The following is a 17,299-nucleotide window of genomic DNA, read 5'->3' as shown; positions in this document are numbered from 1 at the left end:
AAACGTTAAAACCAGTCGTTGTGTTGAAGACTGAGGAATATCAATGTGATGAAAGCACCACTGTAAACAACGATTCTGTTCATTAGAGTAGTATGAAACTAGAGAGGGAGGGAGGGAACGAGGGATGGGGGGAGGAAGTGGAACCATTGAAAAACAAAAGCCCTTAATTGCAGAAGAAACCAACCTGGCCTTGACTCAAAACAAAATACAAGTTTATATGCTGAGAGAGGACGGGGAGGAGAGAAAGAGAGGAGAGAGCAAGAGAGAGAGGGGGAAGAGCTAGGGAGAGGGGGAGAGGAGAGAGTGTGAGAGGGGAGCAAGAGAGGGAAAGGGGGATAGAGAGAGGAAGAAGAGAGCGAGGAGAGAGGGAGAGGGGAGCGAGAGAGAGGAAAGGGGGAGAGAGAGAGGGAAAGGGGGAGAGAGAGAGGGAGAGGGGAGCGAGAGAGAGGGAGAGGGGGAGAGAGAGAGGGGAGCGAGAGAGAGGGAGAGGGGAGCGAGCGAGAGGGAGAGGGGAGAGAGAGGGAGAGGGGGAGAGGGGAGAGAGAGAGGGGGAGAGGGAGAGAGAGAGAGGGAGAGGGGGAGAGGGAGAGAGGAGAGGAAGAGAGAGAGAGGGGGGAGAGGGGGAGAGAGAGAGGGGGAGAGGGGAGAGAGAGAGGGGGAGAGGGGAGAGAGTGAGAGGGGATAGAGAGGAGGGGGAGAGAGAGGGAGAGAGGAGAGAGAGAATAAGAATGAGAGAACCAGCAAGACAGTGAAACAGAGGAGGCTGGTGTGAGGAGCTATAGGAGGATGGGCTCATTGCAGACTCCTCTGGAACGTACAGTACAACAAGGAGGAAGCCAAGGAGACTGGAGTGTGGGGGAGTTGCACAACCTCTGTCTCTCTCTGGCACAACGAAACAACACGTTGGTCTCCTGTTGATGGTGTGTGTGTGTGTGAGTGTGTGTTGTGTGTGTGTGTGTGTGTGTGTGTGTGTTGCTGATCCTTTGGCCAAGATGGAGCTTCCACAGTTCAACTGATGATTACAACACCTAGAGCCAACAGGCTAGACTGACCACAGACCATAGACTGTCCACAGACAATAGACTGGCCACAGCTCATAGACTGGTCACAGCTCATAGACTGACCAGAGCTCATAGACTGACCAGAGCTCATAGACTGGTCACAGCTCATAGACTGACCAGAGCTCATAGACTGGCCACAGCTCATAGACTGGTCACAGCTCATAGACTGACCAGAGCTCATAGACTGGCCACAGCTCATAGACTGGCCACAGACAAAAGACTGGTCACAGCTCATAGACTGGCCAAAGCTCATAGACTGGCCACAGCTCATAGATTGACCACAACTCATAGACTGGCCACAGCTCATAGACAGCTCACAGCTCATGGCCACAGTAAATAGACTGGCCACAGTAAATAGACTGGCCACAGCTCATAGACTGGCCACAGTAAATAGACTGGCCACAGTAAATAGACTGGCCACAGACAATAGACTGGCCACAGACAATAGACTGGCCCCAGGTCATAGACTGGTCACAGCTCATAGACTGACCAGAGACAATAGACTGGCCACAGACAATAGACTGGCCCCAGCTCATAGACCTGGTCACAGCTCATAGACTGACCAGAGCACATAGACTGGCCACAGACAATAGACTGGCCACAGACAATAGACTGACCAGTCAATAGACAGGCCACAGCTCATAGACTGGCCACAGCTCATAGACTGACCACAGCTCATAGACTGACCACAGCTCATAGACTGATATGGTAATAATGGTTTTAAAACACACAAAATACATCTGGGAGCAAGAGAGAGAGGGGGGGAAGAGCTAGGGAGAGGGGGAGAGAGAGAGTGAGAGGGGAGAGAGAGAGAGGAAAGGGGGAGAGAGAGAGGGAGAGGGGAGAGAGAGAGAGGGGGGAAGAGCTAGGGAGAGGGGAGAGAGAGAGAGAGTGTGAGAGGGGAGAGAGAGAGAGGGAGAGGGGAGAGAGAGAGAGGGGGAAGAGCTAGGGAGAGGGGGAGAGAGAGAGAGTGTGAGAGGGGAGAGAGAGAGAGAGAGAGTGTGAGAGGGGAGAGAGAGAGAGGGAGAGGGGAGAGAGAGAGGGGGGAAGAGCTAGGGAGAGGGGGAGAGAGAGAGAGTGTGAAAGGGAGAGAGAGAGAGAGAGAGTGTGAGAGGGAAGAGAGAGAGAGGGAGAGGGGAGAGAGAGAGAGGGGGAAGAGCTAGGGAGAGGGAGAGAGAGAGAGTGTGAGAGGGGAGAGAGAGAGAGGGAGATGGGGAGAGGGGAGAGAGAGCGAGAGGAGAGGGGAGAGAAAGCGAGAGGGAGAGGGGAGAGCGAGGGGGAGAAGGGAGAGAGAGGAGCGGGAGAGAGAGGGAGAGGGAGAGAGAGGAGGGGGAGAGAGAGGGAGAGGAGGAGAGAGAGGAGGGGGGAGAGAGAGGGAGAGGGGGAGAGAGAGAATAAGAATGAGAGAACCAGCAAGACAGTGAAACAGAGGAGGCTGGTGTGAGGAGCTATAGGAGGATGGGGCTCATTGCAGACTCCTCTGGAACGTACAGTACAACAAGGAGGGAAGCCAAGGAAGATGGAGTGTGGGGGAGTTGCACAACCTCTGTCTCTCTCTGGCACAACGAAACAACACGTTGGTCTCCTGTTGATGGTGTGTGTGTGTGTGTGTGTGTGTGTGTGTGTGTGTGTGTGTGTGTGTGTGTGTGTGTGTGTGTGTGTGTGTGTGTGTGTGTTGCTGATTGAGCTCATAGACTGACCAGAGCTCATAGACTGGCCACAGCTCATAGACTTGCCACAGCTCATAGACTGGCCACAGCTCATAGACTGGCCACAGTAAATAGACTGGCCACAGTTAATAGACTGGCCACAGCTCATAGACTGGCCACAGTTAATTGACTGGCCACAGTAAATAGACTGGCCACAGACAATAGACTGGCCGCAGTAAATAGACTGGCCAGCAGACTGGCCACAGTAAATAGACTGACCACAGTAAATAGACTGACCACAGTAAGTAAGACTGGCCACAGCTCATAGACTGATACGGTAATAATGGTTTTAAGACACACAAAAGACACAGGGTTCAACCCTTTTCTCTTGTGCTTTAGTGTGCATTTCTGCACCTGTAGATGTCAACAACACAAAGAGAAGTGGCCCAGATATGGCTCTGATATGGCTCTGATATGGCTCTGATATGGCTCAGATATGGCTCTGATATGGCTCTGATATGACTCTGATATGGCTCTAATATGGCTCTGATATGACTCTAATATGGCTCTGATATGGCTCTGATATGACTCTAATATGGCTCTGATATGGCTCTGATATGACTCTAATATGGCTCTGATATGGCTCTGATACTCCCACATGGCTGACACTGCTATATGACTCTAATATGGCTCAGATATGGCTCAGATATGACTCTAATATGGCTCTAATATGGCTCTAATATGGCTCTAATATGGCTCAGATATGACTCTAATATGGCTCTAATATGGCTCTAATATGGCTCTGATGGCTCTGATATGGCTCTGATATGGCTCTAATATGGCTCTAATATGGCTCTGATATGGCTCTGATATGGCTCTGATATGACTCTAATATGGCTCAGATATGGCTCAGATATGACTCTAATATGGCTCTAGATGGCCTAGATATGGCTGGAATATGGCTCAGATATGGCTCAGATATGGCTCTAATATGGCCTAGATATGGCTCAGATATGACTCTAATATGGCTCTAATATGGCCCAGCTGGAATATGGCTCAGATATGGCTCAGATATGACTCTAATATGGCTCTAATATGGCTCTAATATGGCTCTAATATGGCTCAAGATATGGCTCAGATATGACTCTAATATGGCTCTAATATGGCCCAGATATGGCTGGAATATGGCTCAGATATGGCTCTAATATGGCTCAGATATGGCTCAGATATGACTCTAATATGGCTCTAATATGGCCCAGATATGGCTGGAATATGGCTCAGATATGGCTCAGATATGACTCTAATATGGCTCTAATATGGCTCTAATATGGCTCTAATATGGCTCTAAATACGGTCACAGATGGCTCTAATATGACTCTGATATGGCTGGAATATGGCTGGAATATGGCTCTAATATGACTCTAATATGGCCTGAATATGGCTTGAATATGGTCCTGAATATGGTCTCTAATATTGGCCGAGATATGGTCTTTATATGTCTTGATATGGGCTGGTATGGCTGTAGATGGCTGACATGATCTGAAAATGGCCGAAGCATGGCTTGATATGGCTGAGTATGGCTGAGTATGGCTGTGATATGGTCCAAATATGGTCTGGATATTGGCCGATATATGGTCTGAATATTATTTTGATATGGTGGGACACGCTGTAATATTGGCTGAATATGATCTGAATATGGTCGAAATATGGTCTTCTATATGGTCTGAATATGGTCTGAATATGGTCTCTTAATACGGTCCTGGAGATTGGCTGTGATATTGGCTGAATATGCTGATATATGGGCCGGATATTATTTTGATATGTGGCAGATGGCGGCAAATATGGGGCTGAATATGAACTGAATATGGTCGAATACGTTCCATATGGTCTGAATATGGTCCAAATACGGCTGAATATGGTCCACTGAAATATGTGGCTAATATTATTTTTGATATGGCGGGAACACGGTCCTGTAGATGGCTGAATATGACTGAATATGGTTGGACACTGAAGTTTTATATGGTCTGAATATGGCTGAATATGGTTCCTATATGGTCTCGTATACGGTCCGAATATGATTTGATATGACTGAAATACGGCTCTAATATGGCTCTAATATGGCTCTAATATGGCTCTAATATGGCTCTAATGGCGCTAATATGACTCTAATATGGCTCTAATATGACTCTGATATGGCTCTAATATGGCTCTAATATGGCTCTGATATGGCTCTAATATGACTCTGATATGGCTCTAATATGGCTCTAGATGACTCTGATATGACTCTGATATGGCGTTAATATGCTCAGATATGGCTCGAATATGGCTTGAATATGGCTCTAATATGGCTCTAACATGACTGTTAAATAGCCCTGATATGGCCCAGATATGGCTCTAATATTGCCTTCATATGGCCCAGATATGGCTCGAATATGGCCATGATATGACCCTAATATGACCCTGATATGACCCTGATATGGCCCAGTATGGCCCAAGATGGCCCTGATATGGTCCAGTACGTCCCTGATATGGCCCAGTACGTCCCTGATATGGCCCAGTATGGCCCTGATGAGGCCCAGTATGGCCCTGATATGGTCCAGTATGGCCCTGCCTGCTTGACAGTACAGCAGTGGGGTGGGGGAATTCTCAACCCAGAGGTCAAACAAGAGGCAAAGCCCCTCTGTTGGACATGAGTCGGCTTGGGGAGAAGCCTGTTAGGTCACCACCAAACAACAGCTGAGAGAGAGAGAGATGAGAGAGGGAGAGAGAGAGAGGGATGAGCTCCTGCCTGTCTGTGTCAGAACATCCCTGGCCTGGCCGTTTGAAGTCCTCCCCCTCTTTTCCTCCCCTCCTCCCTTCCTCCTCCCTTCCTCCTCCCCTCCTCCCCTCCTCCTCTTCCTCCTCCCCTCCTCCCTTCCTATCACTAATCTCTGTTCTCTTTGATTATGACCTACTGGATAAACAGAGACTTGTATCACTGGATGACCCCCCTGTCACCAGCCCTGTCATCAGCTTCTCTCTCTCTCTCTCTCTCTCCCTCTCTCTCTGTCTCTCGTCTCTCTCTTTCTCTCTCTCTCTCTCTGTCTCTCTCTATCTCTCTCTCTCTCTCGTTCTCTCTCTCTCTCTCTCTGTCTCTCTGTCTCTCTCTCTCTGGCTCTCACTCTCTCTCTCTCTCTGTCTCTCTCTGTCTCTCTCTCTCTCGCTCTCTCTCTCTCACTCTCACTCACTCTCACTCTCACTCTCACTCTCAGCTATCCCCTTGTTGGCTCTAATACTCTATATGCCATGTAGTTTGCAGTTTAATTCCAATAGTTCTCAGGACTCAGTTCTGTTATATGATACTCTCTTGGTGAGCCTTTTATACGACCAATAAAGTACACTCTAACATTTATGGGGCTACTTTTCAAAAGCGAATAGGAGAAGTAACGACTTGGGTACGTCTACAGTTTGAATAAAACAGACACGTCTGATAACACACAGGACTGCGGCTGCCTCCCAAATAGCATCATATTCCCTATGTAGTGCAGTACGTTTGACCAGGGGTCACAGGGAATAGGGTGCCATTTGGGACACAGCACCACCAGTGGATCTTGGCAGATGTACGACACCTAGCAACGCCAGACATCAAGACCTGCATAGCTTTACTTGTTCTGCAGGTCAGAATACTAACTGAGTCATTTCACCCTTATTTTTTCACAACAGTTTCTGTCGTGCTACGAGTGCACCGTGTTCAGGCCCGGGGCAAAAACACGAGACGCGGGAGACAAAACACGCAAGCACACACACACACACGCACGCACGCACGCACACACACACACACACACACTTTCACACTCTTCGCATACGCTGCTGTTACCGTCTATTATCGATCCTGTTGCCTCGTCACTTTACCCCTACCTGCACTACCGTTCAAACGTTTGGGGTCACTTAGAAATGTCCTTGTTTTTGAAAGAAAAGCACATTTTTGGTCCATTAAAATAACATCAAATTGATCAGAAATACAGTGTAGACATTGTTAATGTTGTAAATGACTATTGTAGCTGGAAACGGCAGATTTTTTTTATGGAATATCTACATAGACATACAGAGGCCCATTATCAGCAACCATCACTCCTGTCTTCCAATGACACGTTGTGTTAACAAATTTTTCATTTTAAAAGGCTAATTGATCATTAGAAAACCCTTTTGCAATTATGTTAGCACAGCTGAAAACTTTTGTACTAATTAAAGAAGCAATAAAACCTGGCCTTCTTTAGACTAGTTCAGTGTCTGGAGCATCAGCATTTGTGGGTTTGATTACAGGCTCAAAATGGCCAGAAACAAAGAACTTTCTTCGGAGAAACTAATGAAACTCGTCAGTCTATTATTGTTCTGAGAAATGAAGGCTATTCCATGCGAGAAATTGACAAGAAACTGAAGATCTCGTACAACCCTGTGTACTACTCCCTTCACAGAGCAGCACAAACTGGCTCTAACCAGAATAGAAAGAGGAGTGGGAGGCCCCGGTGCACACTAGAGTGTCTAGTTTGAGAAACAGACGCCTCAAGTCCTCAACTGGCAGCTCCATTAAATAATACCCGCAAAACACCAGTCTCAACGTCAACAGAGAAGAGGCGACTCTGGGATGCTGGCCTTCTAGGCAGAGTTCCAGTGTCCAGTCTCAACGTCAACAGTGAAGAGGCGACTCGGGGATGCTGGCCTTCTAGGCAGAGTTCCTGTGTCCAGTCTCAACATCAACAGTGAAGAGGCAGGCACTCTGGGATGCTGGCCTTCTAGTCAGAGTTCCTCTATCCAGTGTCTGTGTTCTTTTGCCCATCTTAATCTTTTATTTTTATTGGCCAGTCTGAGATATGGAGGAACTGCTAGAACTCTGCCTATAACTATACTATATAACTATACTATATAACTATACTAGAGTATATAACTATACTATATAACTATACTATACTATAGTATATAATTATACTATATAACTACACTATTCTATATAACTATATTATACTATATAACTATACTATAGTTTATAACTATACTATATAACTATTCTATACTATATAACTATACTATATAAATATATTATAGTACTATACCATACTATACACAACACCTTTCCTCTTTGTTCCTTCATGCTGTAAACAAGGATGAGCTACTGTGGAGGTGAAAACTCTTTCACCACATTCTCTCTCTCTTGTCAAGGCGGTGTGTTTTGAAATGTGTTTAGTGTCGGTTTCCTCAACCTCCTGTCCGGTGTTGAGATGTCGGTTCGTCTCTGTCCTCACCTGTGAGTGTGAGAGCTACTATCACCACCTCTCAACTGCTTTACCTTCCCCCAGGGTTAGGACAACAGCTCTCCGTCATGCCTTTGAGAAGGAGGGGAAACCAAAGCAGAGTTATAGGGGCTGATCCTGTTCTGTGGTTGGAGGGGGGGCTGCAGCCACTACACTACTCCTGCCCCCACCACCACCCCTCCCTTCCATGTACAGTCTTCATCACTGCCCCACCACCACCCCTCCCTTCCATGTACAGTCTTCATCACTGCCCCCCCCCCCCCCCCACCACCACCCCTCCCTTCCATGTACAGTCTTCATCACTGCCCCCCCCCACCACCACCCCTCCCTTCCATGTACAGTCTTCATCACTGCCCCACCACCACCACCCCTCCCTTCCATGTACAGTCTTCATCACTGCCCCCCCCCCCACCACTCCTCCCTTCCATGTACAGTCTTCATCACTGCCCCCCCCCCACCACCACCCCTCCCTTCCATGTACAGTCTTCATCACCACCCCCCCACCACCCCTCCCTTCCATGTACAGTCTTCATCACTGCCCCACCACCACCCCTCCCTTCCATGTACAGTCTTCATCACTGCCCCACCACCACCCCTCCCTTCCATGTACAGTCTTCATCACTGCCCCACACCACCCCTCCCTTCCATGTACAGTCTTCATCACTGCCCCACCACCACTCCTCCCTTCCATGTACAGTCTTCATCACTGCCCCACCACCAACCCTCCCATGTACAGTCTTCATCACTGCCCCACCACCACTCCTCCCTTCCATGTACAGTCTTCATCACTGCCCCCCCCCCCCCACCACCACCCCTCCCTTCCATGTACAGTCTTCATCACCACCCCCCCACCACCACCCCTCCCTTCCATGTACAGTCTTCATCACTGCCCCACCACCACTCCTCCCTTCCATGTACAGTCTTCATCACTGCCCCCCCCCCCACCACCACCCCTCCCTTCCATGTACAGTCTTCATCACCACCCCCCCACACCACCCCTCCCTTCCATGTACAGTCTTCATCACTGCCCCACCACCACCCCTCCCTTCCATGTACAGTCTTCATCACTGCCCCACCACCACCCCTCCCTTCCATGTACAGTCTTCATCACTGCCCCACCACCACCCCTCCCTTCCATGTACAGTCTTCATCACTGCCCCACCACCACCCCTCCCTTCCATGTACAGTCTTCATCACTGCCCCACCACCCCACCCCTCCCTTCCATGTACAGTCTTCATCACCACCCCCCACCACCACTCCTCCCTTCCATGTACAGTCTTCATCACTGCCCCACCACCAACCCTCCCATGTACAGTCTTCATCACTGCCCCACCACCACTCCTCCCTTCCATGTACAGTCTTCATCACTGCCCCCCCCCCACCACCACCCCTCCCTTCCATGTACAGTCTTCATCACTGCCCCACCACCAACCCTCCCATGTACAGTCTTCATCACTGCCCCACCCCCACCCCTCCCTTCCATGTACAGTCTTCATCACCACCCCCCCCCACCACCACCACCCCTCCCTTCCATGTACAGTCTTCATCACTGCCCCACCACCACCCCTCCCTTCCATGTACAGTCTTCATCACCACCCCCACCACCACCCCTCCCTTCCATGTACAGTCTTCATCACCACCCCCCCCCCCCACCACCACCACCCCTCCCTTCCATGTACAGTCTTCATCACTGCCCCACCACCACCCCTCCCTTCCATGTACAGTCTTCATCACTGCCCCACCACCACCCCTCCCTTCCATGTACAGTCTTCATCACTGCCCCACCACCACCCCTCCCTTCCATGTACAGTCTTCATCACTGCCCCACCACCACCCCTCCCTTCCATGTACAGTCTTCATCACTGCCCCCCCCACCACCACCCCTCCTTCCATGTACAGTCTTCATCACTGCCCCACCACCAACCCTCCCATGTACAGTCTTCATCACTGCCCCACCCCCACCCCCTCCCTTCCATGTACAGTCTTCATCACCGCCCCACCACCACCCCTCCCTTCCATGTACAGTCTTCATCACTGCCCCACCCCCACCCCTCCCTTCCATGTACAGTCTTCATCACTGCCCCACCACCACCCCTCCCTTCCATGTACAGTCTTCATCACCACCCCACCACCACCCCTCCCTTCCATGTACAGTCTTCATCACCACCCCACCACCACCTCTCCCTTCCATGTACAGTCTTCATCACTGTTGGGGGTGGGGGCAGCGATGAGGATTAGCGGCAGGTCATTGTGATATCCCACCACCACTGTGATATCATTGTGATATCCCACCACCCCTGTGATATCATTGTGATATCCCACCACCCCTGTGATACCATTGTGATATCCCACATACATGGTGACGTTGTTCCACTTATGTTACGCATGTTTTTCAAGCACAGAAGCAGTGAAAGAAGCCAACCAGTCCCCTCTTCCTCTGAGAACAAGACGGCACCGACAGACACGCCCACCCTGTTGCTAGGCCCCTGGACAACTTCTGCCAGTATTTCACTGCACCTTCTATACACGACGTAAACAGTCTACGTGCCGAATGACATTGTATTGAATGTGCTTCTGTGATCACATACTACAAACAGCAGGTCTGATTCTGGTTGAGGTGCTGCGGCATGAGAGCCCTCAGTTGGTGATTTGGCAGCAGACCAGTCCCGTAGCTCACAACTACTACTAGTATTACAATTCACTACGGGACGACTCACTACTTCCTTAGAAACATCATGTTAGGGACAGGGACAGGGACAGGGACAGGGGCAGGGGCAGGGACAGGGACAGGGACAGGGACAGGGACAGGGACAGGGGCAGGGACAGGGGCAGGGACAGGGGGCAGGGCAGGGACAGGGGCAGGGGCAGGGGCAGGGACAGGGACAGGGCAGGGGACAGGGACAGGGACAGGGACAGGGACAGGGACAGGGACAGGGACAGGGACAGGGACAGGGACAGGGACAGGGACAGGGACAGGGTCAAGGGCTCTGACTGGTCCTGCACCATAACCCATTACTATTGCTAAAGTTATTCCCTACTACTACAAATTCTCTACTACAGTTCTCTATGGGATGACTGACTCACTTCTGAGTCACAGAGAGAGAGTAGTCAGATCCACATGACTGCCAATGAAGGGGGAGCAGTTCTCCCTGTGACCAATCACCAGTGATGTAGCATGACCCCTACAGCACCTTCATCTGGGAGACACAGCAGGCTAATAGAAAGTTGTGTACTGTAATTATAAGGTTTAGCCCTGAGAGAACACTACCCAGGGCATTCATTCAGAGACCACTACCCAGGGCAGTCATTCAGAGATCACAACCCGGGGCAGTCATTCAGAGATCACAACCCGGGGCAGTCATTCAGAGATCACAACCCGGGGCAGTCATTCAGAGAACACTACCCAGGGCTGTCATTCAGAGAACACAACCCAGGGCTGTCATTCAGAGAACACTACCCAGGGAAGTCATTCAGAGAACACTACCCAGGGAAGTCATTCAGAGAACACTACCCAGGGCTGTCATTCAGAGAACACAACCCAGGGACCACTACCCGGGGCTACCCAGAGAACACTACCCGGGGCTATCATTCAGAGAACACAACCCAGGGACCACTACCCGGGGCAGTCATTCAGAGACCACAACCCGGGGCAGTCATTCAGAGACCACTACCCAGGGCAGTCATTCAGAGAACACTACCCAGGGAAGTCATTCAGAGAACACTACCCAGGGAAGTCATTCAGAGAACACTACCTGGGCAGTCATTCAGAGAACACAACCTGGGGGAGTCATTCAGAGAACACTACCCAGGGAAGTCATTCAGAGAACAAATCCAAACACTAATGTGTGGTACGTTGAGCTGAGCAAACCTGACAGACAGACCCACAATTAGAGTTGAACAATTCTGGTAACTTTCCAGAAATTCCCAGGATGTCCAGATACTCGGGACAAAGCATTCTTGACACTGGTGAAAAAACAGGTTTAGTTCCAAGCTGTGAAGTTCCTCACAGTCCTGGAACTGGACAGGGGGTCATTGTAAGGTCAACACCCACCTTCCATTTTGGGGATTCCTAAAGATACACCCTTCTGGGCACAGGAAGTGAAGAGGCACTATTCTGCTTGTAGACAGAAGGGGCTAAGGTATATAATGGTAGGTTTTGGTAGACAGAAGGTGCTAAGGTATACAATGGTAGGTTTTGGTAGACAGAAGGGCTAAGGTATATATTGGTAGATTTTGTAGACAGAAGGTACTAAGGTATACAAAGGTAGGTTTTGGTAGACAGAAGGTGCTACGGTATACATTGGTAGGTTTTGGTAGATAGAGGGGCTCTTTGGTAAAAGGGATACATTGCTCATGAAAAAGGACCGAGACCCTCTTCATATAATGAATTAAAATGCCTTTATTAGTATGTCATGTTGAACGTCAACAACATGTAAATACTGTGACGCGTTTCGGCTGCGTGGCCTTCGTACTCCCTTTGTTCTCAGGCATTCTATAATCACCAGCACGGCTGGACAGTTTTGGTGTTCTGAGAACATTTACCGCGACCTAACGAATGTTCTGTGAACTTTCCCAGAACCCACGTTGGTTAGCTGGGGGCGAGGATATAAACGCTGGCCATAACAGGCGGTGGGGGGAAAAGCTCTCTCCATAAAAATGCATGGAAACCGTTAATTGCAGCAATAGAAGATCTTGGAATGAAAACGGAAAACAATTCCACAGCTCAGAAAGAAAGACAAATGGAAACGCTACAAGTCATAAACCCATTCTGAAAATAAAGTCCACGCTTGAGTCAGTCAGAAATAGAAGATTTAAAAAAGTTACATTCCACAGAAACAAAAAAGCCTAAATTCTCTCTCTCACACACACACACACACACACACACGCACACTCACACTCACACACACACACACACGCACACACACACAGAGAGAGGGGCAGACAGAACAGACTGAGCATGGCCATGTGTGCACTTCAGTGACCTGACAGACTGTCTGTGTGTGTCTGAAACACTGTTCCCCAGTGTGAAGTTCTGGAACGTAATTCATCCATAGCACAAGCAGAGATCAAAAGGCTACAGTGCAGAGGCAGCCCTCTTCCTCCTCCCCCTCTTCCCCTCTTCCCCCATCCCCTCTACCCCCCTCCCCCATCGTCCTCTTCCCCACAGACGTGTACCCTGTGGATGCGAGCATTGTCATCCTATGGGGGCATAGCCATGGTAGCCAAAATAATGGCCTTCCCAGCATTCTTATACATGACCCTAATCACGATGGGATGTTAATTGCTTAATAAACTCAGGAACCACATCTGTGTGGACGCACCTGCTTTCAATATACAAGTGGTTCCATTATTTTGGCAATTACATGTATAGTCCTACTTATTGACAGAGGGTTTATTATCTAAGATATAGTCCTACTTATTGATAGAGGGTTTATTATCTAAGATATAGTCCTACTTATTCACAGAGGGTTTATTATCTAAGATATAGTCTTACTTATTGATAGAGGGTTTATTATCTAAGATATAGTCCTACATATTGACAGAGGGTTTATTATATAAGATATAGTCGTACATATTGATAGTGGTTCTGTTAGAGGAGGACAGTAGCAGCAGAGAATGAGGGAGGGTGGAGGTTAAGGAGAAAGAGGAGAGAGCCCACTTAGAAGCACTTGGAGTAACACTCCACAGCGTGATAAAGAGAGGAGGGGTTGTTGAAGCTGCTTTTCTTTCCAGAGAATAAGAGAAAAGACCTTGGTCATGTGTAACACACCCTCATGAGTGGTGAGGTAATACACTAAGAGTATAAACACACACACATAACACACACACACAAATTACACACACACACACACATAACACACACACATAACACACACACACACACACCTGTAACACACACAGTCCCGCTGTCAGCCAGTGGGCCAGTTGAGGTTGTGAGAGCTGCTCAGAGTGGCAGCGCTAGGGGGTTAAAGGTCAGATGTTATCATACACTGACATTCTTCAGGAGATAGGATCGGTCAGGCTCACATTAACATGAAGGACTGGCTGCTGCTCTAGCACTGAGGAGTGTGTGTGCGTGTGAGTGTGTGTGTGTGTGCACGCGTGCGTACGTGCGCGTGTGTGTGTATGTGCGTGTGTCTCCCGCCGAGTGGTGCTGCCTAAGACATGTGACATGTTTCTGAAGACGTATTGCTAGTTCTCCTGTTCTCTCTAGAGAATAGGGTGCTGTTGCTCCCTGTTCTATCTAGAGAATAGGGTGCCATTTGGGATACACCCATGGGCAGCCAGATATGAGTATTTTCCCTCTCCCTGTCTGTGAATGAGCCACAGTAACATGGGCCCAGCTAGCTACCTCAATGAGACCTGCTGTTTCTTTTAAACCAGCCTTTGGGTAAACATGTAACAGGGCACACAGGCTCAGGTCAGCTTTTGAAGTGGACGGGCGTGGGGAAGAAATGAGTTGAGGGGATGGAGGGGGAAGAGGGTGGAGGGGGAAGCCTTCAGAGGACATGGGAACAGTGTCTCTTTCAGCACTTTTCGGTCTCTTTCCTCGACCTCCCTTTCTGTCAAGTATAGTAACAGCCAAACACACAAAGACATGTAGCTGTATATGATGTCGACGTAACGATGTGAAACCATTAGATGCTGACGCTTCTAATACATATATTAGATCTGTCAATTAGATCTGTCTGTTTTTCACACCTCTACTTAAACAACTGACTTAAAGACTGGAAAACAAGAAAACAGAAAACACCCCCACAGAAAACACAAAGAAAAAGCAAGAACAGCTATTCTTTCAGGGAGTTCTCTCTCTCTCTCTCTCTCTCTCTCTCTCTCTCTCTCTCTCTCTCTCTCTCTCTCTCTCTGTCTCTCTCTCTCTCTGTCTCTCTCTGTCTCTCTCTCTCTCTCTCTCTCTCTCTCTCTCTCTCTCTCTCTCTCTCTCTCTCTCTCTCTCTCTCTCTCTCTCTCTCTCTCTCTCTCTCTCTCTCTCTCTCTCTCTCTCTCTCTCTCTCTCTCTCTGCTGCAGTAGGGAGGGAAGGTGGGGGGCGATAGATGGATAGAGAGGGAAGGAAGGACAGGGAGGGAGGGAGAGAAAGAGGGAGAGAGAGGTGGGAGGAGAGAGCAAAAGAGAGAGAAAGGGGGAGGGAGGGAGGTGGAACCAGCCAGTCAGGTAGACCAGGGGACTGTGTCTGAGAGCAGACTCCACCCCAGCTCTGCTCAGCCCAGATCCTCCACACTGTGCTTTGAAGCTGCCAGTGTGTTTCAACAGCTAACCACTTTCAGATGTGTAACCACCGTGGTTTATGAGCTGAATCATAGCCTATACCTACACATGTGCAGGCTTGGGGTCCAAAAGAGGGGGAGGCTCGACCTTTTAGAGCAGAGAGAAAGAGAGAAGGCGAGAAGGAGAGAACGAGAGATGAAAAACAGAAAGAGACATTGAACTTGGACTGAACGGGATGTGGGATTAGTCTTTTTGTTTGAAACCAACACTAACTTATATTCTGGAAACAAAAAAGGAAGGAGAGGGGGAAATGTGGGTATTTTACTAAAGAACAACATTAGCAGCATTAGCATATTAAGAGGGGGGGGGGATGTGGGTATTTTACTAAAGAACTACATTAGCAGCATTAGCATATTAAAGAGGGGGGGGGGGGATGTGGGTATTTTACTAAAGAACTACATTAGCAGCATTAGCATATTAAGGGGGGGGGGGGGTAATGTGGGTATTTTACTAAAGAACTACATTAGCAGCATTAGCATATTAAAGAGGGGGGAATGTGGGTATTTTACTAAAAGAACTACATTAGCAGCATTAGCATATTAAAGAGGGGGGAATGTGGGTATTTTACTAAAGAACTACATTAGCAGCATTAGCATATTAAGAGGGGGGGGGAATGTGGGTATTTTACTAAAGAACTACATTAGCATATTAAAGGCACGTTTCTGTTTTCTATTTTCCACAGTTATGTTTCAAGGTTTCCTCTGCGGTCAAATCAATGTGTTCTCTAACCCTTAAGACATTGTAGCTTTGAAGGACGCCTCATTAAAAGTCATTGCAATACCTCCCCATAGTCTCTCAAAGGACCCATCATATTATACACTGTGCATCAACAACACAGCCTGAGTAGGGATGCTTTCTCTGCAGTTAATAAAGGGGCAATCTGAGGTCAAACAACAACAGAGCCACACCCTGCCACACAAATCCCTAAATGTATGTACCAATCCCAGATCGTCCTTTAAAGGTGTAGTGAGCGGGGTAGTGTTTCAGCCCCAGTGGGACTCCCATGCAGCCTGCTGTCTTCAAAAGAGGTTCAGCAGCATCCAAATCATGTGTAAACAACCAGCCCATCAGATCTCTCTCTCTCGCTCTCTCTCTCCCCCTCTCTTTTGCTCTGTCTCCCTCTCTTTTGCTCTGTCTGTGTCCTCCACTTATTTTCTTCCTGGCCCTAGTGTTTGTTTTGTGCTCAGACAGCACGGCCGGCAGGCAGGCAGGCAGGCAGGCAGAAAGTCCAGGTTGAGGCTGTGTCTCCTCTCCCTAATTCACAGCAGACCTAGTTGAGGCTGTGTCTCCTCTCCCTAGCTCACAGCAGACCGAGTTGAGGCTGTGTCTCCTCTCTCTAGCTCACAGCAGACCTAGTTGAGGCTGTGTCTCCCCTCTCTAGCTCACAGCAGACCTAGTTGAGGCTGTGTCTCCCTTCCCTAGCTCACAGCAGACCTAGTTGAGGCTGTGTCTCCTCTCTCTAGCTCACAGCAGACCTAGCGGGACATCAGTGTCTGGAATGTGGAGAGAGGATGAAGTTTCTAAAGCATTCAGGGGAGGGACTCCCTCCTGGGGGTGGGGGTGTCCCCCTCTGCATCCCAAATGGCACCCTATTCCCTTTATAGTGCCCTACTTTTGACCTATAAAGGGCATAGAATAGGGTTCCATTTGGGATGCACTTCCCTCCCTCCCAAAGCAGCTTTTCATCATAAGAGGATAACAAAGGACTGGGTGTAATCTAAGATAGCTTCATAAGAGGATAACAAAGGACTGGGTGTAATCTAAGATAGCTTCATAAGAGGATAACAAAGGACTGAGTGTAATCTAAGATTGCTTCATAAGAGGATAACAAAGGACTGGGTGTAATCTAAGATAGCTTCATAAGAGGATAACAAAGGACTGGGTGTAATCTAAGATAGCTTCATAAGAGGAAAACAAAGGACTGGGTGTAATCTAAGATAGCTTCATAAGAGGATAACAAAGGACTGGGTGTAATCTAAGATAGCTTCATAAGAGGATAACAAAGGACTGAGTGT

At 48.7% G+C, this 17,299-nt stretch overlaps 1 protein-coding gene across 2 annotated transcripts in view; it reads right to left on the bottom strand.

The window, feature by feature from the left end:
- nkd2b (NKD inhibitor of WNT signaling pathway 2b) overlaps positions 1-17,299 on the bottom strand; it is a 71,024-nt gene that overhangs the window by 22,633 nt on the left and 31,092 nt on the right. Inside the window, exon 1 of one of the 2 annotated variants that reach the window (XM_090186905.1) lies at positions 7,990-8,050. The exons of the other annotated variant lie outside the window; for it this stretch is intronic. The gene's annotated coding sequence lies outside the window, so the exon portion shown is untranslated. Of the gene's footprint in view, positions 1-7,989; positions 8,051-17,299 lie in introns of those variants that run through there. 2 annotated transcript variants of the gene reach the window in all.

Source organism: Oncorhynchus mykiss, chromosome 2 (assembly GCF_057628025.1).
Source record: "Oncorhynchus mykiss isolate SJ-2025 chromosome 2, ASM5762802v1, whole genome shotgun sequence".
NCBI lineage: Eukaryota > Metazoa > Chordata > Actinopteri > Salmoniformes > Salmonidae > Oncorhynchus > Oncorhynchus mykiss.
This window is presented reverse-complemented; position numbering and strand designations above follow the sequence as displayed.